The following is a 26,160-nucleotide window of genomic DNA, read 5'->3' as shown; positions in this document are numbered from 1 at the left end:
TGGAAATTATTAACCCTATTGTACATCTTAAGACGTAATTATACTATACAACATAATTCGGATTTGACCGGTCACAGCGACCTAACCTCTTGTTCCAAGGCTACTCGCAAATTCCAAAAGAATTAATTTGTAACTGGATTCCGAATAAACGAGAATTGATTGAAAGGGATCCTAATCCTATAAATGTGGCGGCGTTAATTCTTATTGGATACTTTGTGGCCAATTATTGGATCTCGTCGATCGTCCAATCCTCCAACATCAAAGGCTTTTAACAGAGATTGTGTCCTCCAAAATCTATCAAAAGCTGTTCTGATGGATTAATCACTTTTGTAGCGGTAGGCTGTTGAACCCTTTACTGAGCTGTATCTATAGCCTCTCTCTTTGTGTCGTAATACTCAATACCTATCTAAAACCTATCTATTTATTTTAGTTTTAATTTAATGTTGTTTTTTTTAAGATTTAAGTTTATTAATAGTTTATTTAAATAATTTTAATACAAACCTATCTGCACTTTGTAAATTAAACAGGCACATAGCATCTTCAATTAAGGTCGTCACTGGCTCAGCGCTGCAATCAATGTATTTTCAGTGCAAGGAATGTATTGTGCTGATGACATCGTCTGCAAACCGTTGGCAAAAAGGCTTCAACAAACATACAGCGCAACGGCAACTGCGGGGTGATTTGCTAACTTAGTATTCAACACTGAAAGATACCCATTGAGCTCATTGGACATTTATTTTAAATCCATTAAAGGTTTTCTACGAAAAGCTATTTTAATATCACTCAGTGAAGCAGCAATGTCGAATCAATCAGTGTCAAACGAGTTCGGTCACAGTTTCAGCACTGTGCACAATTCGGTTGCAGTTTGAACACTGAGTTAGTGAATCATTTTGCTGTACGGCAGAACAAGTACAGTTTGTTACAAACTGTACTCAAGGAACTGCAGCCTTAACACGATAATCGCTTTCTCGTTTTTTTATAAAGTACTTATTGCAAGTCGCGTGTCAAACGCGCTAAATTTTTGTCGGTGAAACTAATAAAAACTCTTATAAAATACTAGCTTATGCTCGCGACTTCGTCCGCGTGGACTACTCAAATTTCAAACCTAGGGGTTTCACCCCCTTATGAGTTAAATTTTCAAAAATCCTTTCTTAACGTATGCCTACATCATAATAGCTATCGGTACCCGTAGTACAAGATTTTACGTCTCACCAAACCAAACCAAATTCGAGAGTCGAAATACTTCCGCGTTACAGTAAACTGGCCTTGTTTTAAAGCTCAAGTTTGTCTACACTTCTACAGCCAGCGCTCCAAGCGGAAACATTGCGAAATTAAAATCAGTGGCATTGAATATTTGACTTCAATTCAAGGCTGTTTAGGTCCATTTTACTGTAACGCGGAAGTATTTCGACTCTCGAATTTGGTTTGGTTTGGTGAGACGTAAAATTTTGTACTACGGGTACTGCATGCCAAATTTTAGATCGATCCGCCCAGTAGTTTGAGCTGTGCGTTGATAGATCAGTCAGTCATTCAGTCCCCTTTTCCTTTTATTTATTTAGATTTAGATACGTGAACTTGAATGTTTCATTTGATGTATTTCATAAACCATTCCATTGACGAAGTATGAAAATACTTCTACCATGGTATTTCCTTCTCCAATAAACGATTATGTCGCCATCGACATAAAAACGACGCTGACACCTCTCAGTTCCCAGTTAAGTTGGTATCACCATGGGTGTCACTTAGTAGATACATTATCACGCCAAACTACCATAGCGCGTTCTGGTTGCTTCAAATTATGTAGCTACGAACTTAAACGTACTATCCTATTTCCTAGTGTAGGGTCCACTGGTAAAAGTTTATGAAATGTGCAAGCAAGCATAATATACCTACACTTAGTTACATATTATTATCACCACTTGTAATCTGTAATTGTAATTAATACTTATATGTACTTGTACCAATACTTTTGAGAAATAAACGATTTTTTTTTTTTTTTTATCTCTAGGGAGAGATATTGCGTAGGTATTAGATACAAGCGCTTATAGAAAGGATTACCAACACTAGGAGTTACAATTTCCAATATATCTGAGTGGAACTTGTGTAACGATCCTCCTGTAGGTGAGGCGCACTCTCATTAATTGCACCATCTAGTGAGGTTTGCATGCATTAACGATAGTCCAGACGTGATGACGCAATAAGCTCTTATGTCCGAACACACCCTATTAAGATCTGTACTGTACCGAGAGCATACGTAACGTACGCGGCAGAAAGTAATGTACATCGGCCTTTAGATTGCCGTTTCGGTTTTGTAGAGCGTTGTCTCTGTCACTCAAACCTATGTGACGTTTTGTTGGTATCAACGACAGAGACTCTCCTAAAGGTCGATGTACATTACTTTCAGCCGCGTACTGTACTTACTTATTTATTTACTAGCTGATGCCCGCGACTTCATCTGCGTGGATTTAGGTTTTTAAAAAACCCGTGGACACTTTGATTTTCCGGGATAAAAAGTAGCCTATGCCACTCTCCTATACCCATGCAAAAGAACACGTCGATTGGTTGCTCCGATGCGTCGTGGTTGAAGGACAAACCAACAAACTAATAAACCAATGACCAAACACACACACACACACAACACAGTCGACCATATCACTGGAAAGCCTGTACTCAGTTACGTATCTGCAATTCAAAGCTGTCCGCTATACACTCATACAACTGTGTTTACGCCACGATAGAGACAATAGTTTCCGGCGTTAGTTAGCTAAAGAGCACACTGGTGGAAAATGTTGCTCAAAGGCAAAATATTGCTACGGCCTACGACAAAATGTTTCGATGGCCGACTGAAACTGACAGTACGATGGAATAGTACCTACGTTGAATATATGTGAGTAAAGTACTTGTCAATGTATTGAGTACTTACAAAATGAACTAAGTTGTTATTACATTTGTAAGTTTTACTTACATAATTAATGTAATTAATTGACAACAAAACTAATGTAAATGTACCTACTTATAAGAGTTTTTTCATAAGTAAATTTTTCGTAAGTTAATCATGTAAGCTCCTTACGTAAGTAAAACTTACAGGTGTATCCGCGGTCTTAGGTTGAGAAAACAAAAGAAAAAACTTGTACTTAGAAGTGATGCCATTACGGTTCCATAAGGTAAGTTATCACTATGTATTTACCTCAATGCAAAAATTACACATCTCGGTAGGAAAGGCATTGCGAATCAGCGGTAGATGCATTTACCCATCCTAAGTACCTACATGTAAGTTTATTAGAATAAAAACTCTTTCTATTGCTTACTACGTTTCGAGAAGACTAATCCTGCAAAAAACGTGCAGTGCGAATGCCGTGTGAACAGGGTCTTACACAGTGGCGTGCACAGACTTTTAAGCCAGGGTAGGCATTAGTTAGGTAAGAACCTGTTTACTGGCAGGTCATAATGTAAAATATGCATTGAGCTATTACAACTGGGGTACGCAGTGCATTTATGCCTCTATGACCTGCACGTCACTGGTCTTATATGTATCTAAATCCCGCAACATTAAACTTATTCCAGAAACAAAAGCTTTCAATTTCTTTGCAGACACAATACTAATATTTTTGAACCAATTTCTTACTCCATTTCATGACCTTTGAAAAATCGTTATCTTTTATTCTACTTTTAGGTCTTCGATATCGGCCCGCATTGACCTTATGTCAAACTTGTTATCGCTTGATAAAATACGAATATAAATTTTTTCTTTTTGCTTTATACTTTGCTGGTATCCCTTTGTGGTTTTCGTTAGCCTTGCTATTTTTGGTTTTCCAGTTTTTGTCGATACCATCGTGTAGCCAAAGTGTTTTTACTTTTCTTTGTAATCTAACAAAATGATTTTTCGAAATAATGTTTACTTATATTGTCTATACTAATTTAATACGATAATGGCGAAAGTGTGTGTGTCTGTCACTGACAGGTCTGTTTTGCTCGCACTTACAGTACCCGTAGTACAAGATTTTACGTCTCACCAAACGAAACCAAATTCGAGAGTCGAAATACTTCCGCGTTACAGTAAAATGGACCTAAACAGCCTTGAATTGAAGTCAAATATTCAATCCCACTGATTTTAATTTCGCAATGTTTCCGCTTGGAGCGCTGGCTGTAGAAGTGTAGATAAACTTGAGCTTTAAAACAAGGCAAGTAAGATCCAGTTTACTGTAACGCGGAAGTATTTCGACTCTCGAATTTGGTTTGGTTTGGTGAGACGTAAAATCTTGTACTACGGGTACTGGTCCTAGGTGAGTGCGAGCGAAACAGACAGATAACTCGACGACTAGGTTTAAAATGCGTCGACTGTAGGTACGTCTCATCTTATTAAAAACCTTATATACGTGTATGTTATTATACAACATCCGCAACAGGCATGTTTATGCAAACTCAGACACATTTTAATTAAGTCTTGAAGCTTTCTGCCATGTTTATTTTCGCGGGTTCCGTATTTATTTGAAAGGGGTCTATTTGCACGGAACTTATTGGGTATCTAGTGACGAAAGTTTGCCTTACGTGATTCTATATTCGTATCCTGGAATATATAATGGAACCGGAAATTTCTAGTTCCATTCCAGCGTTTTATTTTTATAGAAGTGACCCTTTCTAACCGATCTATTTTAAGGCTTTGATGCTATATGGGTAGATACCTATTAATTGCCTGATGACAAAAGCTTGCGTAGCTTACACATAATAATTGCTGAAGGGTTTTGAAGATTTTGACCTACCTAGTAGGTAGTCCGCTATTTTATTTTTTCCGAAATAGCGGCCACGCATAAAACCTGGTGGCTAGACTGTTGTACTGATGACTCCACCAGTACAAGTTTGATAACTTGTATCTCGGAAACGTGACGCTTCGGAAGACTTACAATACTTGTTTGTATTGATGCCAGTTAATCTTAAATGCAGGCTTTATGCGTGGAGGGTATATTTAAAAAAAACCGGACATGTGCGAGTCAGACTCGCCCACTGAGGGTTCCGTACTACAATCGTATTTTATCGACATTTTGTACGATAAATCAAAAACTATTTTGTATAAAAATAAATAAAAATCTATTTTAGAATGTACAGGTAAAACCCTTTCATATGATACCCCACTTGATATAGCAATCTTACATTGAATATCGAAAATAGCAATATTTGTTCGAAACACATTTTAATTTTTTTCTGGTGATGTGACCACAAATTCACGGTTTTCAGATTTTTCCCCTAATGTCTGATATAAGCCCTACCTACCTACCAAATTTAATGATTGTAGGTCAACGGGAAGTACCCTGTAGGTTTCTTGACAGACCGACAGACAGACAACAAAGTGATCCTATACGGGTTCCGTTTTTCCTTTTGAGGTACGGAACTCTAAAAAATGGCGGACATTTAGGTAGGCCAGGCTCCATACTAAAATATTCAAACCCCTTTGTCAATCCCATACCACATGAGTTTAGAATCAGTTTATTATTAAACACTGCGGTATGTGAGCCTGAACGGTAAATAATGAAAAATACCTGATAAACTCTACTTATATTTTTTCAAATTGATACAACCTGGGACTGAACTCGAAACCTTATGCTTTAAAGGGCACAGAGTTAATCATTTTCTTCAAAGAATGTTACATAATTCAATTAAAAAGGTGTAAAGCTCTATGAAATTTTATTCTTGTTCGGGAAAAATCTTGTTAAAAATCACCACAGTCCCTAATTTATTCGTAATCAGTTTCAAAAAGGTTGTTCACTGACACAGAGTTATCATATCGGCAATAGAGCATAGAGCAGCAATGTTCCACAAAATAAACTCCACTTGACTGATTTAACCATAAAATTGTGCCATATAGGTACCATAAGTTTACCAATCGTGATTTACTTAACTATTGGGCTTGGGTTTAATTGCAATTACCTAGGTCCTAGACGATGCAGCCTAAGGTGCTTTATGTCATTGAATAAATTGGCCCTCCTATTACTGTACCGTATTATTATTACCGTTGCACCAGATCTGTTTTCCACGCACATGCAAATTGTAGAACCAACTCCCTTCAATGGCGTCTCCGCTGCATTTCAACATGGGATTATTCAAGGGTAATATCAACATTATTATTAATTGACTAGCTGAAAAGCACATTTGTAGATCCTAATCTATATTATCTCCCTTCAGCAAACCAAATCATATTGATTAGTTCCTCCGGTGTGGTGTGAATGAAGAACATTCAAACAAACACATTTTTGCATTTATTTATAGTGAAATGGCTACTTTTACGAGGTTTGCCTCTCTATGGTTTGCAACTCAGTGGTATTAAGCTTTAAAAAAACGTTAATAAGGCTTCCGGTTCATTGTTGTGACAGAAAAAAAGTTACATAGCTAAGCCTTCATTGGCAATACTTCTGAGTTAAGAATCAGCCCTTTAATTATTATTATCACAATGCCAAGCATTCTATTCAACTGAAACTTTCGGGCTTGATTTTCAGCTAATAGATTGAGAGCTGGTGGACGTTTTGTGCGCAATGTTTATGAATTCTGTCCTTTATATTTAAATAAGTATAGATTATACATAATTATCCGATAATTTAATATGAAGTGATGTGCAAAACCAGGGATATTGACATAGCCCACGTCATTAGTAGGTATATATTGTGTGTGTGGGACGCTCTTCAGCACGACGACGAACCGACGATTCGTGAGGGTGGTGAAGAAAAGCTGAATGAGGAAGGCTAAGGACCGGTGGGGTGATTACGTATTTCGCGACAGGCTTGCGACAGGCGTAAATCTCGCGATCATTGCTGTCAAACGTCCGGCTAGAGAAAGACAGCAATAGCCACAAAGCAAAATAAGAAGAAGACGAAGAGAGACAGCAAATGAACTATCGTATTTCTACTGCTGTCGCGTTGCTGTCGCTACTGCAATGTTTTACGTAATCACCCCTCGGGTGTAGACTGTAGAGGCACTGATTAGGGAAGTGTAACAGTAACTTCCACAGGCTGACGACGATGATGATGAAACACAACTGGGACCTTATAATGATAAAACTTAGCACAAAGTTTCCAAATCATTGAATAATATTGAAAATATTTTTGCAACTAAATCTACACTCATACTTACCCAGCTGCTATATTTACACTACGAATAACGAAATGTCATGTCAAGACTGCGCGTTAGATGTACCTATTCCAAAATATTTTAACCTTTTTTATATTTTTACGGATATTTTAAGACACTCGATTGAATTTTTTAAACTTCAGAAACCTGTTATCGTATCAAATTCTGCTTAGGGTCATTTTTTGGATAAGTAAATAATAATAATTAGTGAGGTAGGCATAAGTCCCGCAAATTGCTATTGCACTGGAACCATGTCTCATTAACACCGAAATAACGTCATTTTGACGTCAGCCGGAATAAAAATATACCATGAGCTCGAAACTTCAGTCTAGTGCTGACGTCATTAAAATGGCGGCCACGCGCATGAGCAATTTGCGGGACTTATAATAGGTATATTTTTCAAGACCTCCCTTAAATCGTTTGCATACTCTTAGACTGGAAGCGTACATTGCTCGTGTTTCACTTGAATGTTCCAAGGTAATGTATGTTTACAAAAGCCAGTTTGTTTACATAAAATGTAAATAAACTGGCGACTGGCTTGAGGGCAAGAAGTAATTTAATTACAATGCTTTGAAGGATATATTCTCAATGCGATACAATACATTTTATCCTAACAAAGTTATAATAAAATCTTATAAACCTGTTTTTCACAGAGTTACTGGCTCCTTAGAAATGAATGTCTGTTGAACTTTCAGGGCCCATCCGTTCAACCGATTTTAAAGAAATTTGGCACAAAGAAAATGACGTGAATCCTAGAGACATAGGATACATCTTATCCCAGAAAATCAAAGAACTCCCACGGGATCTGAAATAACCTGAATCTATACTGACGAGCCGTCTATCGTCATCATCAAGCCATTTATGATTATGGTCTGGTTTTATTTTCATCTACTTTTTTACCCTCATTATCTTTTAATAATGGAATGTCTAGACTTGAGCAATTTCATTAATTAATTAAATTAATTTTGTTGTACATCAGACTTTATAATAGCGTTATCAACTTATTAATATAATGTTATATTAAACTGTTGTTTTCAGAACAGTTTTGTTCTGCGTCATAATTATAATATTTAATAACTACGTATTAAAATAATTACCTACAATATTATGGTCATGAAAGTATACTAAATCTTTATCTTTAAAAGAATAATGCTTTGTTATGAAACGCAAGATTAAAATGAATTCTTGTTGTAATTAAATTATGCTAGTTATAAAAGTAGGTCATCTGTATACAACTTCAGTGCCAGGTACGGTCGCCGGTCGGGATATAGAATTAATGTGGTTGCTTTTTAGAGTCAATTTAATTTAACAAAATGAGCATGCTGTTACATAAGCATGTCATTTTTAGGGTTTTCAAAGGGTAAAACGGGACCCTAAAAACGATAGGCTTATTTTTTTACGCACAGCTCAAACTATTTGATAGATCGGGCTGAAATTTGGCATGCAGATAGTTATTATGACGTAAGCATCCGCTAAGAAAGGATTCTTTAAATTCAATCCCTGAGCTCACACAGCTCAAACTACTACACGGATCTAATCTATAGCTATTATGACGTAACATCCGCTAAGAAAGGATTGTTTAAATTCAATCCCTGAGCTCACACAGCTCAAACTACTACACGGATCTAATCTATAGCTATTATGACGTAACATCCGCTAAGAAAGGATTGTTTAAATTCAATCCCTGAGCTCACACAGCTCAAACTACTACACGGATCTAATCTATAGCTATTATGACGTAACATTCGCTAAGAAAGGATTGTTTAAATTCAATCCCTGAGCTCACACAGCTCAAACTACTGCGCGGATCTATAGCTATTATGCCGTAAGCATCCGCTAAAAAAGGATTTTTACATAATAATTGAGATCCTGAACTTTATTTTAATTACTTTCATTTATGACTAGTCACGTTTTTGATTACCGTTTATTTAATAAATATAGGTACTTATTGTTCAAAAGATCTCTCAACTTCAATTTTCCAAATGTTATAAGTTTGTAGACGAAAGCTCAAGGAAGATATTAATTTCACAACTTGGTCGATCGACGCCAATTAAAACTTTCGAGATGAAATGTGGATATCCACGGGGAGATGCGATTCTTGAATCCTTCACCCTTTATTTCATTAGTGGGTTGCTCTGGCAACGACGACCTCCCTGGCGCAGTGGTAAGTGCTGTTGTCTTATTAGTGGGAGGACCTGGGTTCGATTCCCGTCAGGGGTTTGGAATTTTATAATTTCAAAATTTCTGGCCTGGTCTGGTGGGAATATTTTAGAATGTACAGGTACAGCCCTTTCATGTGATACCCCACTTGATATAAAATGTTCTAATTATTTTGTTCATAAACACATTTAATTTTTTTTAATGATGTAACCATAAATTCATGGTTTCGGATTTTTCCTTTACTTGTGACCTACCTATCTGCCAAATTTCATTATTCTAGGTCAACGGGAAGTACCCTATAGGTTTTCTTGACAGACACACAGACGGACGCATAGACAGACAGACAGACAACGAAGTGATCTTATCAGGGTTCCTTGTTTCCTTTTGAGGTCCGGGACCCTAAAAACGGTCAAGTGTGAGTTGGAGTCGCAGACGAAGGGTTCCGTACCATCGGACAAGAACTAAGAAGTAAAACTTTTTAATTTTCATAAATTTGATGAATTCTTTGATTTTCTGGAATAAAAGTAGTTTATGTCCTTTCCCCGGGATGCAAGCTATCTCTATTTATTTTTTAAATTATTTTAAATAAAATATATCAAAAATAGCGGACCGGCAGGATTTGAACCCGCGTTTCCTGGGATCGCGCCGCTCTGGCTCAGCTATCTCTGTACCATATTTCTTCAAAATCAGATGGGCCGTGAAAAGGTAGCTCTTTGGCATTTATAGTATTAGGTATATAAGTAAGTATATTATGGATTTATTAATTCTATGAGTTCGATATAGTCAAAACCAGTGTGTCGGTTAATGGGCTGAACAGCTGGGAGTTTTAATTGCTATTAATGGGAAGCATCTTAGCGGTTGGCGCTCTTCCAAGTCTTAGCGGGCAGCATAAGGCCGAGTATGCTTCATCTTTTCTTTTAAAATGTTTTTTATTTCTATGTAGGTAACTATTTTAACGCTTGACTGGGTTCTAATCTTTGTGTTGCACGACTAAAAGTATCGGGTTTGACTTCTGAGGCGGTATGTAGGCATTAGACAGGTCGTCCTTGTCGTTGGTAAAAGCCGTTGGAGCCGAAAACTCCTAGAGAGGAGACCACGTAGGTACTAGTAAGCGTAGAGTGGCGTGGGACGCCCTCCAGCACGATGATTTTTTTCCCTCGACTTAACTTCGCCTTCGGCTCAGGTAGATAAAGGTCTGGGATAAAATGGCTTGTTTTATGCCCTTGTTGTACAATCTACTATTATTCCTGTATTGGCTATTTTGTAGATGTCAGCTATACGAAATTGTTTCAGTATTATCAATTTGCTAAATAAACGTTAATAAAATACTATTATCCGTAATCAGCTGACAAACTACGTAGCCCGATAGATTCAATGTAATAGAAGCGAAGATAGTCGAAATTACGCTGAAACGAGTCGTCGATCAATCATCTATGACAAATCCGGGACATATTGCCGTAAAAGCTATCTATTAACGTTAATTTCAGACAAAAATACATTATTCTTGATAATATCTTCTTCATAGGAAGATCGAATTTTTATTAACTTGAATATTTACGTAAAGAACTAAAGAAGGAAGTATTTTTCTGTAATTCTTGCTTAACTGTTACTCTTATAGACTAAAGTTTTGCATTTCTCTAAAATTGAAAATAGTTTTTTAAAATCTGGCACAATTTGTTTCAATTTAATATTTATTATTTAGATTTAAGTTTAATAGAATCCCTAATTTAAATTTTAATATTTAATAAATATAATATGATTTTTTGTTTACTAAATTTGCCATACCTATGCCAAGTTAGCCCACTTTCAAAATAGACGGCATCATCTTTTACTATCAGGTGAGACTGCAATCAAGGGCTATAACTTGTGATAGAATAAAAAAAATGATTTTACACAATTTAAGGTCAGGTCCTTTTATAGTAAAAAAGGTTTCGTAATAGTTAGAATTATAATTATCTCTATATATAAAAATGAATCGCTGAATGTGTAGCTGATCGCAAATTTCGATAACAGCTGAACCGATTTCGCTAATTTTTTTTATAATATTCCTTGAAGTACGAGGATGGTTCTTACGGATAGAAAAATTTAAGAAATTGCCTGAAAAAGAATCGACTGTTAAGCGGTACTAAGTTCGCCGGGGCAGCTAGTTATTAATACAAATGCCAAGTCGGGAGACTTGGTTAGTGCATAATTATCATGACAAAGCTACCAAACCGTAATCACCAAACTAGAACAGCAATAAATAATTAGTGGGAGATTAGTAAACGTCGGGAGTACGATGAAGATGCATTGTGCGGAATCGACAGGTGGTCACCGACATGATTGATGCTGTAACTTCGATGTTCTTGATGTTAGCCGGTCATAGAATACAATCACACGTGATAATACCTTCAAGTATATTTGAATGCCTATTTAACTTAAAATCAGAGTCAAAATGCACCTTCTTTGATTCGTGTACCACGCCTTATTATAATGAGAGCTTTATCAGTTTAGTTGTACGTCAGGTGTAAACTATGAAGCTTGAATAGCACGCACATTAGTTTTTATGTCACTTTGTGCATTAAATTGATAAGTATCACTTGCTTTAACAGTGAAGGAAAACATCGTGTGGAAACCTGCACGACTGAGAGTTCTCTAAAATGTTCTCAAAGGTGTGTGAAATCTGCTAATCTGCACTTGGTCAGCGTGGTGAACTATGGCCACACATTTGTCATCTGAGAAGTGAGAGAATACCCGTGCTCATTAGCGAGCCAGCAATGGGTTGATGGTGGTGATGACGATGCCATATACATAACCGGAAACTTTTCCCTCAACGATCGAAATAGAGGCTTTAATTATATTTCTAAGCAATCATTTTATAACTAAATGGTTAACTATTATGACGTAGACGTCCGCTAAGAAAGCATTTTTAAAAATTCAACAACCAAGGGCGTAAAACACGGGTTTGAAATTTTCGTAGTCCACGTGGAACAAGTCGCGAGCATAAGCTATTTAAATAATAATTTCATAACACGACATCACAAAACTCTAATACAATTATTGCTTAATTTTTTTTTATATTTTTTTTGTTGTTCCTCCTGTTACTTTAATTTTTGTTGTTCCTGTTATTTTAATTTCTGTTGTTTCTGTTATTCTATCGTTTGTTGTTTCTGTTACTTTATATTCTGTTGTTTATTTTATTTTATTTTTTGTTGTTCCTGTTATTTGATTTTCTGTTACTGTTACTTTATTTTTTTTGTTGCTTCTGTTATTTTGTTGTTTGTTGTTTTTTTTTTTAAATATAATAAAAATGAGAAAAATAAATAAATGAGAGAGAAAAAAAGATTTGAGTTAAGTTTAAATAATCTCAAATAATGTTACTTGTTAAATAGTGTCCCACTAGGTACTACACTTACAGGTAAATAAATGAAAAGAATGTGGAAAAAATATTCTAAATACAATATGTAAAAAATAATTAATCAAATTTTACCAACATTAATCAAGGCAAAAAAATAGAAATACACCCTATGATATAAATAGAAGAACCAATAATAATATTAAAGCCATTATAAGTACCCCGCCGCTGCCTGATCTGACTTTTCAATGGATTATTACGACCAAAAAGGGTCTTTTACATTCAACGTTCGCCGTGGTTTCAATATAACGGCCGTTGCTTATAGGTTAATGGCTATTTATCTTCTGATCTATGATGTAATGCGTAAAAAGCGGTGATAGTCTGGTGGTTTAGACATCGGTCTATTATTAGGGGGGTCACGGGTTAGATCCCGGGCACCCACCCAATTTTTCGGAGTTAAATGTGCGTTTCAAGTAATTAAATAACCATCACTTGATTTAACTGTGAAGGAAAACATCGCGAGGAAACTTGCATGCCTGATAGTTCTCCATAATGTTGTCCAAAAAGTGTTTGAAGCCTGCCAATCCGTACTTAGCCAGCGTGGTGGACTACGTCAAGACGAGACCGTACACACACGTCAATTGTCGTACCATAATATTCCAATTCTTTAGCACAACGTCATCTGGGAAAAAAATTCCCAGCTTCCAATTTGTAATATGCCGCATTGTCGCATGCTTTTGCTCCACTTTAAAATAGGTAAACGAAAAGGTTTGTCACTTCTGTAGTTTCATTGATCTGTGCTAAAGCTTGCGTAACAGTAATCACAAATCTGTGATTATTCTGGATATAGTACAATTTATGTTATGCTATTCCTGTGTCAGATATTGTATGGACATGATCATAACTACATACATGGTAAAACCATACCTAATTTTATAAATGAGAAAGTGTGTCTGTCTGTCTGTTTGTCTGTCTGTCTGCCCGCTAGCAGAAAAGCTACGGCCCAACCACTCAACCGATTTTGATGAAATTTGGTACTGAGTTAGCTTACATCCCGCGGATGGCCATAGGCTACTTTTTTATCCCGAAAATTTAAAAAGTTCTCGTGGGATTTAGAAAAAACTCTTAATCCACGCGGAACAAGTCGCGGGCATCCTGTAAGAAGAGCAATTTTTTAATTTAAATCACAAAATTGTAGCTATCCTCCATAGTTGGGTACTCGTATGAAAATAAAAACAAATTTATGCACAATTTATACTTTTATAGTCTGTATTGTTCACAAGTTTTGCGTGTAATAAAATCGCTACAGCAGTACAAAACACATGAATATTCAAAATTTATTTCCACAAATGTATAAAGGTTTTATAAAGGTAGGAAAAGCTGAATGTTTTTTTTTGTGTACCAATAAATGCGTTTTGGCCTAGTTTTGAATTAAAATTTCAATGGTAAAAACACTTGACATTTTATTATTTCCAATATTTCAGTGGAGTAGAAATGAAAATATTCTTCTAAAAATAGCTGCAATGTAGTGTATCAAAAATATGCATGCATACTAATCAAAGGATTACCACCGTGACAAAAATCATGAATATTTATGAAGTTTCAAAGCCGGAAAATGAAATGAAAACGTGGGGAAAACATGAAATAAAACAACATTATTAAAATATTATATTTGGACATTACGCATTTTATTTTTGTTTTTACCCCACTGCGGCGAAGCCCAAAGGAGGGTTATATATTAATTCAAATCGCGTCACTTACGCGTTACTCTGAGAAGGTTTCTGCGATTTGTTCATCTTTTAAGTCAGCTATGGAAAATAAAGTATGGATTAGGTAATCAAGAAGACTTAAGAAAGCTGTGATAGCCTAGTGGTTAGGACGTCCGCCTTCTAATCGGATCACTTGCTTTAACTGTGAAGGAAAACATCGTGAGGAAACCTGCATGCCCGAGAGTTCTCCATAATGTTCTCAAAGGTGTGTGAAGTCTACCAATCCGCACATGGCCAGCATGGTAGACTAACCAAAACCCTTCTCACTCGAAGAGGAGACCCGTGCTCTGTAGTTAGTCGGGGATGAATTGATCATAATATGATGATGATGATGATTCAAAAGGACAATCGGGAAATCCACACCGGTTGGGCACATCCACATCGAGTCAAGCCAATTTTTTCTTCTGCAACTCTTTGGAAGCCCATTCAACGCTGCGCTTTCCAATATAAGGGCAGCATTTCAAACCCTTTGGGACCCCAACGAACTATATCATATAACTATTGGATACCTAGAAATTTTCCGCTCCAAAGCATACTTTGAATGCATGCAAACTTGTGTGCGTGTGTATTCTGGGAAGGAAATAAACATTTTGACATTTAACTCAGTGGGTAATTAAAATTCATTTTCATCTTTAATCCCGATAGTTGGGGTGGAACCACAGTGAACGTTTACCCAGCCGGTGTTCGTGCCGGATACACGAATATTTTGTGTTTTGATACATTACGAAATATCATTCCCATTGCGAACCGACCATAGTTGTTTCTGCTCTATGGAACCGACAATGTAAGCAACCGCTTACACCTATTTGCATATTTCAATTACAAACAGTAATATTAACGTCGCCACAAAGCACTGAATAGGTGCGTCATTTAGACTGTATCAATGAGTTTGCGTTTGATATGTAATGTTTTGTACCTACGCATTTCTACTGTATCAATCATCTAAATATATAAAATGAAAAGGTGACTTACTGACTGTTCTATCAATGCACAGCTCAAACTACTGGACAGATCGGGCTGAAATTTGGCATGCAGATAGCTATTATGACGTAGGTATCCGCTAAGAAAGGATTTTTGAAAATTCAACTCCTAAGGGGGTGAAATAGGGGTTTGAAATTTGTGTAGTCCACGTGAACGAAGTCGCGAGCATAAGCTAGTTTAGACTATGATTTTTTTGTAGAACTTTATTGATTATGTGGCAGTTAGCTGGATTTTATCAGTATCTTCTTGCCTTATTTCTGTTTATTTCGGATTTTTCTAGCTCATGGTCATATTTGTTTTATCGCAAGCTGTATGACAACCCCTAAGTTTAGTGGGCTTAAAACATATTATTTTTGTAAAATGACTTCAATTGTAACTTGCTGGCTATCCTAAAAATAACTGGATGTAGGCACATGTACTTAATAAACATTCTTAAATGTGAAATGAAATTGGACCGGCTGATACAATGGGAATGAGCTAAAATGCGTACAATAGGTTGTGATTTGTGAGGAGGCTAGCCGCAAACCGATACCCATGACCGCAAATATGCGCCCTATTGATAGAAACACTAAATAGAAACAGAGAACTTGAGTTTTCCTGTCATAATATATTATATATGACACTTTATATAGAAAACTTTTTCCAATAGTAAATTACAGTAAAAACAATTGGATTTAGGCAAAACAGCCGATTTTATGTTTGGATTTAGATTTTTATAAATCCCGTTAAATTTTTTTAATTTTTAGAGACAAAAAGTAGCATATGCGCGTCCCCACGATGCAAGCTATCTCGTTACTTAACAAATTTCGTCAAAATGGGTTGGATCGATGGCCCTTGAAAAGCTAGCAGACCGACAGACAGACAGAAAAAAAAGCAGACCCGCTCCTGATTCGTTCGGGTGGTTTTCTGAAAATACTTTCTTAGTGAGAATCCACGTTGTAGATTAATTTCAGGACCTAATTAGCAACAAAATGCGATCTCTCTTTTAACTTTGTGTCATGTCAAAAGTACGATTTTAGCCCATATTTTATACTCGTAGGTGAACCGTACTTCTGACATGACAGTTAACACATAGAGTTAAAACGGATTGGTTCCGGAAACGGAACGAATGAGTTCCCATTTTGTACGGACTATACCTCAATGTATTATTATCAGCAACTCCCATGCAAGGCACAAGCTTACGCTTAGTTGGAGGGGAATTAGTCATCATGATAAACTTAACTCATATTCTATGAAAAATAAAGTCGCGGGAAAAGACTAATACAGGAGTGAGAAACTTAATAAATAACAAGGGTAAAACGTTAAAGCTCACAGAAATTTTACTCAATAAGTTAATGTGATGAAAAGCTTTTTAATAGCACTTACGTCCAGTTTGAAAAATTTAATTTACTTTGAAAGCCTTATTCATCCATAATATTTTTAAATTATAAATGTCCGTCTCCCTGTCTCGCTTCAACACTTGATAAAATCTGGTAAATTGAAGAACCTAAATCCACGCAGACGAAATCACAGTTAGTTCAAATCAGTAATAATTTTATTACTAACCTAATCTAAATACTTTTATTTAGAAAAAGTCCTGACTCACTACCTCTCTAACTCATCTCAAAGCCTAGCTCAATCACTTCGATCTAGAAATCTGAAATTTTACACGGAGGCTAAGGATAGCTAAGATGAAAGACTATGAAGATAAACACGAAATCACACTAATATTATAAAGCTGTAAGTTTGTGTGTATGTATGTTGGTATGTTTGTTGCTATTTCACGCAAAATGTACTACATGAATTTGGCAGACATTCGGAATGGAAATAGCTTATATACTGATTTAACACATAAGCAACTTTTTACCCCGGAAAATCATAAAGTTCCCACGGGATTTTAAAACCTAACTCCACGCGTACGAAACCATGGGCATTAGCTAGTATAATACATCCCCGAAAATCAAAAAGTTCGCACAGGATTTAAGAAAACTAAAATCAGACGGACGAAGTAACGTACAAATGCTAGTTTTTAATAATAGTCGTGTAATATAGCCCGCGAGCGTGCCTGGTACTGGGAGCCTACGCAAACGACCTAGTTTTCATTCTGTACCCGTAGTACAAGATTTAACGTCTCACCAAACCAAACCAAATTCGAGAGTCGAAATACTTCTGCGTTACAGTAAACTGGATCTTAAATGCCTTGTTTTAAAGCTCAAGTTTGTCTACACTTCTACAGCCAGCGCTCCAAGCGGAAACATTGCGAAATTAAAATCAGTGGCATTCAATATTTGACTTCAATTCAAGGCTGTTTAGGTCCATTTTACTGTAACGCGGAAGTATTTCGACTCTCGAATTTGGTTTGGTTTGGTGAGACGTAAAATCTTGTACTACGGGTACAGATTCCATTGCCCGCTTTTACTATCGTAATTTAATAACATTTATAAAGTCTACGTTGAAACACTTTTATAAATGTATTTTTTTTTAATTCAAGATGTTACAATGAAACTTAAAGCTAGTTTTATCTTGAGCCTTTTTATTGTGGAAATCGTGTCCGCGTGAAATGATGCCGAGAATAAAGGCTGCAATGCCACGCTGGACAGCCAAGCTGATCCTTGGCGCAAAAAAATAAGCCAGCTCTTTTCACCAGATGAGGATATTAGCCACAATAATAAATTAATTTAAAATTTAGATTTAAGTCAGTTTATTTAATAGAATTGTCTGTTATTATTATACCTTCCAAACTAGTATCATTTAAAGATGATAATAATTTATAAAGTTCTATGTTTATGTCTTATTTCAAATAATAAGTATAAGTCATATAAAGTGTAACTTATATTATAATCTTAGAATTCATCTACGTCTTGCAACTGAAACAGAGTTAAAACAATACAGGTTTATGTCTCTAACATAAAAATATAAAATCAAGTGTCAGACAAATAAAACTGTCTCATTTTAGTACTAAGTTACAAAGTCTGTACAAAGTTGTACCTACGCTTTATGAATCTGAGCATGTCTTTTATTAATAACATAAAACAAAGTAAATCCGAAAATTCTTTCACATTTTCATGCTTTTACCTTCGCAATATTTTTAAATTGAGCTCAAAGTAACGAGTTATTCAGGTCACTAAAGTAGAACACTTTTAAATTGCTTTTGGTCTAGACTTTTATTAAAGAGTAGATAAATCACTCTACCAAAGTACAGAAGTTACATAAAACCAACTTTTTTCAAAATTAAATTATGCAGTGTTACGCTTGATCACGGATTTTCCGAAAATTACTTTAGTGCCGAGTTAACTGTTAAAAGTTTTTCGCCGTCTAGTTTATAGTCTTCTAGAATCTAGATGATGCCTGCAACTTCGTCTGCGTAGTTTTCTGTTTTTTTTTTTTGTAAAATTCTATGGAAACTTCGATTTTCCGAAGTAAAAAGTAGCATATGCCTGTCTTCAGGATGCAAGCTATCTCTGAAGCGAATAGATACTTGTACTTAATGGTCTAAGAGCCAGCGCGTGCCAGACCTTCCTTATTTTATAAAAGCTGAAAAATTCTCTGCGTATTGTCTCCGATACTGGGAGGAACGTTTGTTTGAATATTTGTTTGAAGCATGGCATGGCATAGCTTTGGGAGATAACAGGTAAAAGATCTTATGTCAAAGTATAAAGTCTAATTTTTTAATATTATGTTCAGAATAGTATTAAAAATCTCGTCATGCATTGACAACCCCCGACAACCCCCTGTCAGACACCATTAAAGTTTAATAGGGGGTTCCCACGATACTGTTTCTGGCAATGCATGACGTGATTTCTAATACTATTCCGAAGTACCCGCAGACCCACACAACCCCCGCGCTAACCCAGTGCGGGCGAGCGGATGTGCGGGGCGTTCCTCCGCCTCATACCCCGATTGCCATCTAGACCTATCACGTAGAAGCTATAGGTAATTAATCGACCTAAAAGAACAATACTATCATTCGCAAGTTCTCAGTTTATAAATGAAACGGACTAAGTATATGCTACTCTGAATAGCATCTGATTACTTTTTTCGTGTACACTTCTCTATTTCAACGAAAGCTTCGCGCTACAAGAAACTACAGTAAGAATTTTATTGTGCAATAGCACACTTGAAACCTATTAATGTCTCTCTGCAAGACAAATGCTTCTTTTCTAAACAAAGTGCTTAAAGTACACTCTTGCATTCAGTTCTGAAAAGATTTCTATTTTATTAGCCCCGACGGGAGATGTGGAAAGTAGATTTAGTATCTGAATAGAAGTTTTTAGAGTTTCGTACCAAAACCAGAAACCTACATTTTTGATCAAGTCGTGTAACGCATTTGACCAATTTTCAGTTTTTCAATTCTACAGCCCCATATTGCCCCAGCATAAAATTGACTGCCGCATGCTGCTTGAAGCCACAGATTTAATGTTTCACAGCTTTCAAAATAATTCTTTATTTCTTTCTTTTTTCAATTTATAGCATGCCATATTGTCACAATTTATAGCATGCCATATTGTCGCACAAAAACAGCTTTAAAAAATTTGGTAATTTTGTAAAATAAAAATGCAGTTTTTTCGAAAAGGTTTTTTATTACATCTTACACAAAACATTACTTAGCCAAATTTCTGTAAAATATGTAGATAGTAATATATAAATACTAGATTAAACCCACGACTTCGTCAATGTGGGTTTAGGGTTAATAACCCGTGGGCGTTTGATTTTCCGAGAGAAAAATAACGTATGCCAGTTTTCGGGAAGAAAGCAATCTGCACCAAATTCCATCAGACTTATAAAATGTCTTAATATAAGCAATAAGGAAAATTCTGTAGTATAAAATAATATCCTGGTCCATATTAACAAAATAACATACAACATGTCTTGCATCCGCCGCCAACCGAGGATTCCGGCGTAACTCAAAGTATGTCTTTTATTGTCATAGTGTTATTGAGAATGTCTATTACCTTTTTAATATTTTTTGCGCAACGGATCAGTGTAGCTGTCCAGCGTGGAAATTCAGCCAGTATACTTGGCACCATTCCGCGCGGGCATTATTTGTATAGTAATTAGATAAGGCTAGCTTTAAGTTTTATTGTTTTATTTTCATTAAAACAAAGTTGCTATTTAAAAAAAAATATATAAATTAACATTGCACTCAAGGTTTGATTTCAGGTTAGATGAAATGAGGAAAATATTTAGATTTTTTTTATAATAGTTTAGAGGTATTGTTTTTCTGATAGCCTAAATCTAGTCTGAATATGCGCTAATTATGAAATGTTTTGTTCAAATATAAAATTATACTCAAAGCCAAGCTTTGAAATGATTTCAACATTCGTCTAACAAAACTTTGAATATTAGGTTGTACTATTTTAGTTGAGAAAACACCGAGATAAACCGATTTTGAATTGTAATGAGCTATAACTCCACGAGATTGCCTCTTTTATCGATGCCATAAAATCCAAAATAAATATAGAAGTGGCATAGGATCATGACTTTGTTATTACATAGATGTCTAGTGCAACATCAATGTGCGTTAAGCTTTATTTACTTTGCTTTAGCTGCTAGAATTTATGTAGGTAGGTACGTACTTGCAAATTATTTATTTATGAGTTGCTAAAAAGCGTCTTATTCCTGGGGTTCACGAGCTTGAACATGCACCACTAACTTTTCGGAGTTGCTTTGGGAAAGCATCGCGAAGAAACCTGTATGTCTGCGGGTTTTGAATACTGTTCTCAAAGGTGTGTGAAGTCTGCCGATCCGCCTGCGTGGTGGAATATCGTCTAAACTCATCTCATTCTGAGAGGAGAGCAGTGCTCAGTAGTTGGCTGCCATGTGTTGAGATGATAGTGAGTTGTTAAAAATTTCTATCTGCGCTCTTTAATAACGCTGTTCGGTTATAAAATACTGCAAATAGCATCTCTATTACCATTATTTAGAATTCTGTGATCTGAGTAGTTAGAAAAACAAACTAAGCGTTTACTAGAGAATGTTTATTCGATATAACCCGGGAAGCTTGTGTTTTGATATCGAGCACTAAAATATCATTCTATTGTCGGTTCCTATCGCTTATTTACATATTCCTGTAAACAATAACACTTCTGTACAGTTGTTCTGGGGAAAATATTGTTTTTGCAATAACTATTTTGTAGGTTTTCTAGGGATTTTCTAGTTTGGAGGTTTTTAATTATAAAATACCAGACTCTTGCAAAAACACTCAGAGGTCTCTCCAACTGTCACAAAATAGTCACAGGCATAGAAATAGGCACACTTACTACTACGTAGAAGGCAGTGGCGTGCACAGGGTTTGAAGCCAGGGTCGGCATTAGTTAGGTGGGAACCTGTTCACTGGCAGGTCTTAATGAAAAATATGCATTGAGCTTACAACTGGGGTAAGCAGTGCATTTATGCCTCTGTGACCTGCACGCTACTGGTAGAAGGTAGGTAGTAGGTATGAATATTTCTATGCCTGTTTACTGTATTTCTATGTAGGTTCTTCCTAATTCCATGATCACAGGCCATTTTATCCGGAGACATGTGACTGACATTATTTGTAAAACAACTTAATTATTATGTATGTGCCCATACGCGTGTCCTATCTAGGCACATCAACTAACAATAATTGCCCAGAATGAGCACAGCCTGACTTATCGTGAAGTATATATTTTTTATTCAGATACAAGTTATCCCTTGACTGCAATCTCACCTGGTGGTAAGTGATGTTGCAGTTTAAGATGGAAGCGGGCTAACCTGTAAGGGGTATGGCAGTTTTTATTAAACCCCTTTGGTTTCTACACGACATCGTACCGGAACGCTAAATCGGTTGACGGCACGGCTTTGTCGGTAGGGTGGTAACTAGCCACGGCTTTACCGGTAGGGTGGTAACTAGGCACGGCCGAAGCTTCCCACCAGACCAGACCAGACATGATAAAATTAGGAATTATAAAATTCCAAACCCCTGCCAGTAATCAAACCCGGGACCTTCCACTTATAAGACCACAGCGCTTACCACTGACAGAAGAATATTTTTACTGTAGGTACAGAAGCATAGTACTTCAAATATAACCTCAAGCTCCGATTTGAGAAAAAGAGAGAAAAAACATAATGTTCAGAAATTAGTTCTATTGCTATGATGAAACGGGCTCAAACGTGTACCTAGCTACAATAGAAACTAAATTGTTAGAGGGTTAGCCACAATCCACCGCGCATGGCTGCGAACATATTGTCCATAAGGCCTTTGCAGACATAGCAGGGTAAACTTTTTGTTTATCCCCATGTCATGCTTTCTGTGGGTAAAATGATAGCTTTTACAAACTTTTCGGTAGCCTCCAGACTATTAAAGGACCAAAGAGTCATATAAGACCCTAAGGCTGAGATATATAGAGCGTGATTTGACTTTGCTCAGACTTAAGATTCAGTTAAAACGAGACAAATCCATGTAAGCGACATAACGCTCGTCTCGTTTTAACAGTGTCTTAAGCTCTATGGTCTTAAGTCTGCGCAAAGTCAAAGTGCGCTCTATAGATCTTACGCTAAGTATATGGAGAGAGCTATGCTTGGAATTATTTTACATTATCAAATCAGAAATGAGGAGATCCGTAGGAGAACCAGAGTAACCGACATAGCCCAGCGGGTGGCCAAGCTGAAGTGGCAATGGTCAGGGCACATATTTTGATAAACCGATAGTCGTTAAGGCCCCAAGGTGCTGGAATGGCGACCTCGCGCTGGAAAGCGCAGCATAGGAAGACCTCCCACTAGGTGGACAGACGACATCAGTCGTGTCGCAGGGAGCCGCTGGATTCAGGCGGTGTAAAGCCGTGGTGTGTGGAAAAGACCTATGTCCAGCAGTGGACGTCTATTGGTTGTTGATGAATTGATGATAATGATGATGAAAACAGTTATTTAGACCGCATATCGTACGCAGTTTCAGTGCCGAATAAGATTTTCTCAGTACAATCTAAAAAAAATGGTAACTAAGCCGGTGTGGTTCAGCTAGTCTTTAGTTTAATGCCACATGCAGTACCTAAAACAACCTAGCAATTACCTAATGCGAAAAGCTCAACGTGTGACAGCACTAGAAGTTCTTCGGTAATTAATTCTCGATTAGATGGCGAACCACGTGATTCTGCACGCCAATTTTTTTCCTCCGTATTTTTAGCTTTAACCGTGCGTCCATTTTCATTTTCATTGTGCAGGTCAAAAAAGGTTTAATCTTCCCAAAGTCAATGGAACGTAAATGCAATTTTGGCGGTGAAAAAGGACAACCCGGCCTCGTTAGTGCGCCGCCCGGCCGAAAATATTTTTAATTTTCCTTCCCCTGTTTTTAGTTGCACCCATTATACCTCTAGGGTTTTATTTTTCGTAAATATTTTACACTGTTATAAGTAAAACAAAAAACCGTAAAAGCAAGTCAGACTCACACAAGGGTACCGTACCATCGTACAAGAAATAACTTTTTTTTTTGTTATTTGCATGGCGATCATAATATTATACAATAATACAAACAAATTCCTAAAAGGCCGGCAACGCATCGGCGGCTCCTCTGGTGCTGCAAATGTTCATGGGCGGCGGTAATCACTTAACATCAGGTGACCCGCCTGCTCGCTTGCTCGCTATATCTATTAAAAAAAAAAAAAAAAAAAAAAAAAAAAAAAAAAAAAAAAAAAAAAAAAAAAAAAAAAAATACAAATTCACACTTTGTGAAAATTTCAACTCTCTACTTATTACGGTTCATGAGATACAGCCCACTGATATACAAGCAGATAGACGGACGGACAGCCACCCTAACAACCTCCAATAAGGGATGGCACTAGCAGAGGTTCCTTATGTACCTATTATTTATATCATGTAAACATGACGTCACCATAATACACGATATTGATATTTCTCACTAACTTTAACGAAAAGTTTTCACTTAAAAGGGTACACTTCAAACAATTCTGTAACATCAAGTTCTGAATAGAATCATTAAAATAATACCTAAGTACTCCTTAGAATCATATTTTACGAAACCGTATTTTCTCAAAGCAAGTTAAGTAAGAACAAAGATGAAAATTACTTAGATCAATAAATAATAATATCAAAGCTTCTTATTTCTAAGCGAATAAGCTTCACTTAAAAGGATTTATGACTACAGTTCTTCAACCTTAAGTAAGCCTTTCTAAATTAAATAACGGGATTAGAGTTATCAAAACTAATTCAAACTTTGGAGCTAGTTTTATATGACCTGCCCGTGACTTTGGTCTCGACTTTATAAAAACCTTAACCTCCAACGACCTAGCAGTGTAACCATCTTGTAACTATCTATAAGTATTAGCTCTCTCTTTTTTTTCAAAGTTTAAAAAAAACATGAAATTTTCGATTCCAGCTGAAACCGCATACGTTTTATTTGCTGGAAATCATATCTTACAGTTATACCATACACTTTATTTTAATATTAACTGAGACATTGGGGTTTCAAGATGCTGGAATGGCGACCTCACACCGGAAGGCGCAGCGTTGGGAGACCCCCGACTAGGTGGACGGACGACATCAGACGAGTTGCAGGGAGCCGCTGAATTCAGGCAGCGCAAGACCGTGACGTGTGGAAGTCCCTACAAGTGACTTATGTCCAGCAGTGGACGTCTGTCGGTTGATGATGATGATGATGATATTGTATTGTATGGTTGGTGTAACTTCATAACTCAGAATTATGTAGAAATTTATGATTTTTAAGGCAAATCTTGTTCAAGGGATGTTGAACCCTCTACAAGGAAATAATCAAACTTTGGTAGTGGGTATGGTGATTTGCACTGATTCTGTAAATGTATACTAAGCATAAAGTGAATAAGAATTAAATATCGCTTGCTTTAACGGTGAAGGAAAAACATCGTGAGCAAACCTGCATGCCCAAAAGTTCTCCATAATGTTCTCAAAGGTGTGTGAACTTGGCCAAACCCTTCTTATTCTGAGAGGAGACCCGTCCTCAGTAATGAGCCTGTGATCATGATGTTGATGATACTATAAAGTATACTTGTACATTTTAGTTATAAAAATTGTGCTCCTAGAAACTCTTATAACGAAAGAATCTGGGCGCTTATTTCAAGAGATTTGAAACTTTACTCAGCGATGCCTTTTTTCTTCGTCTTTTAAGAGACTGCGCTTCTCGCTGCATAAATTATTACATTTTCAATTATGCTCTACTGAAGGTATTAATTTCATCGGCTTATAGTTTTTCCAACGACTCAGTATTCTGAGAATTTTTTGAATGTCTAATAGATATTTCATGAATTTTAAGTTTTAATTTAGATCAATTTTATAACTAACTGTAAAATATGTTTTCAAGACGAGACTGGTGCTACAGCGTAGCTCCAGGCTACGCTTACTGTTTCCGGTTTCCACTCTACCACCATCATCCAATCACGTGACATGACTTTATCCAGTGTCATTTTAGCTTGCTTATCTTTTAGATTATATGGGTTTATTAGTTCTCCTACGGATTTTCTATTTCTGGATTTTATTTTATCCCTCATAGAGACATCCAACCCAATAATCCACAATTCAAATAGTTTTTCATTTTGTATAAGTAAAATTCAAACGCAGTTAAAACACAATAATTTCAATTGAGTTTGAAAAAGTTTACCGTATCGGGCATTCAACAGCGGAACGAGGATACAAATTGAATTTTACACATCGATGTAGCTTCGCGGAATTAAACGTGCTGAGAGCTCGTGGGCAATTGTGTGCAAGTGCTTGTTCTTCTTCACCTAGGTGGGGTCCACTTTTCTACATTTTGTTGTCCATTTTGCCAGGTCTTAAGCAACTGATTAACGAAGTGTTTTGGCTCTTAAGTCTGAG

At 36.5% G+C, this 26,160-nt stretch overlaps 1 protein-coding gene across 1 annotated transcript in view; it reads left to right on the top strand.

Annotated features, from left to right (window-relative positions):
• The window catches only part of LOC117982930 (neurotrimin-like), a 563,100-nt gene that overhangs the window by 203,223 nt on the left and 333,717 nt on the right, over positions 1-26,160 (top strand). The window lies entirely within an intron of this gene.

Source organism: Maniola hyperantus, chromosome 6, assembly GCF_902806685.2.
Source record: "Maniola hyperantus chromosome 6, iAphHyp1.2, whole genome shotgun sequence".
NCBI classification, from domain to species: Eukaryota; Metazoa; Arthropoda; class Insecta; order Lepidoptera; family Nymphalidae; genus Maniola; species Maniola hyperantus.
Note: the sequence above shows the minus strand (reverse complement) of the source record. Positions and strands in the feature narration are given on the sequence as shown.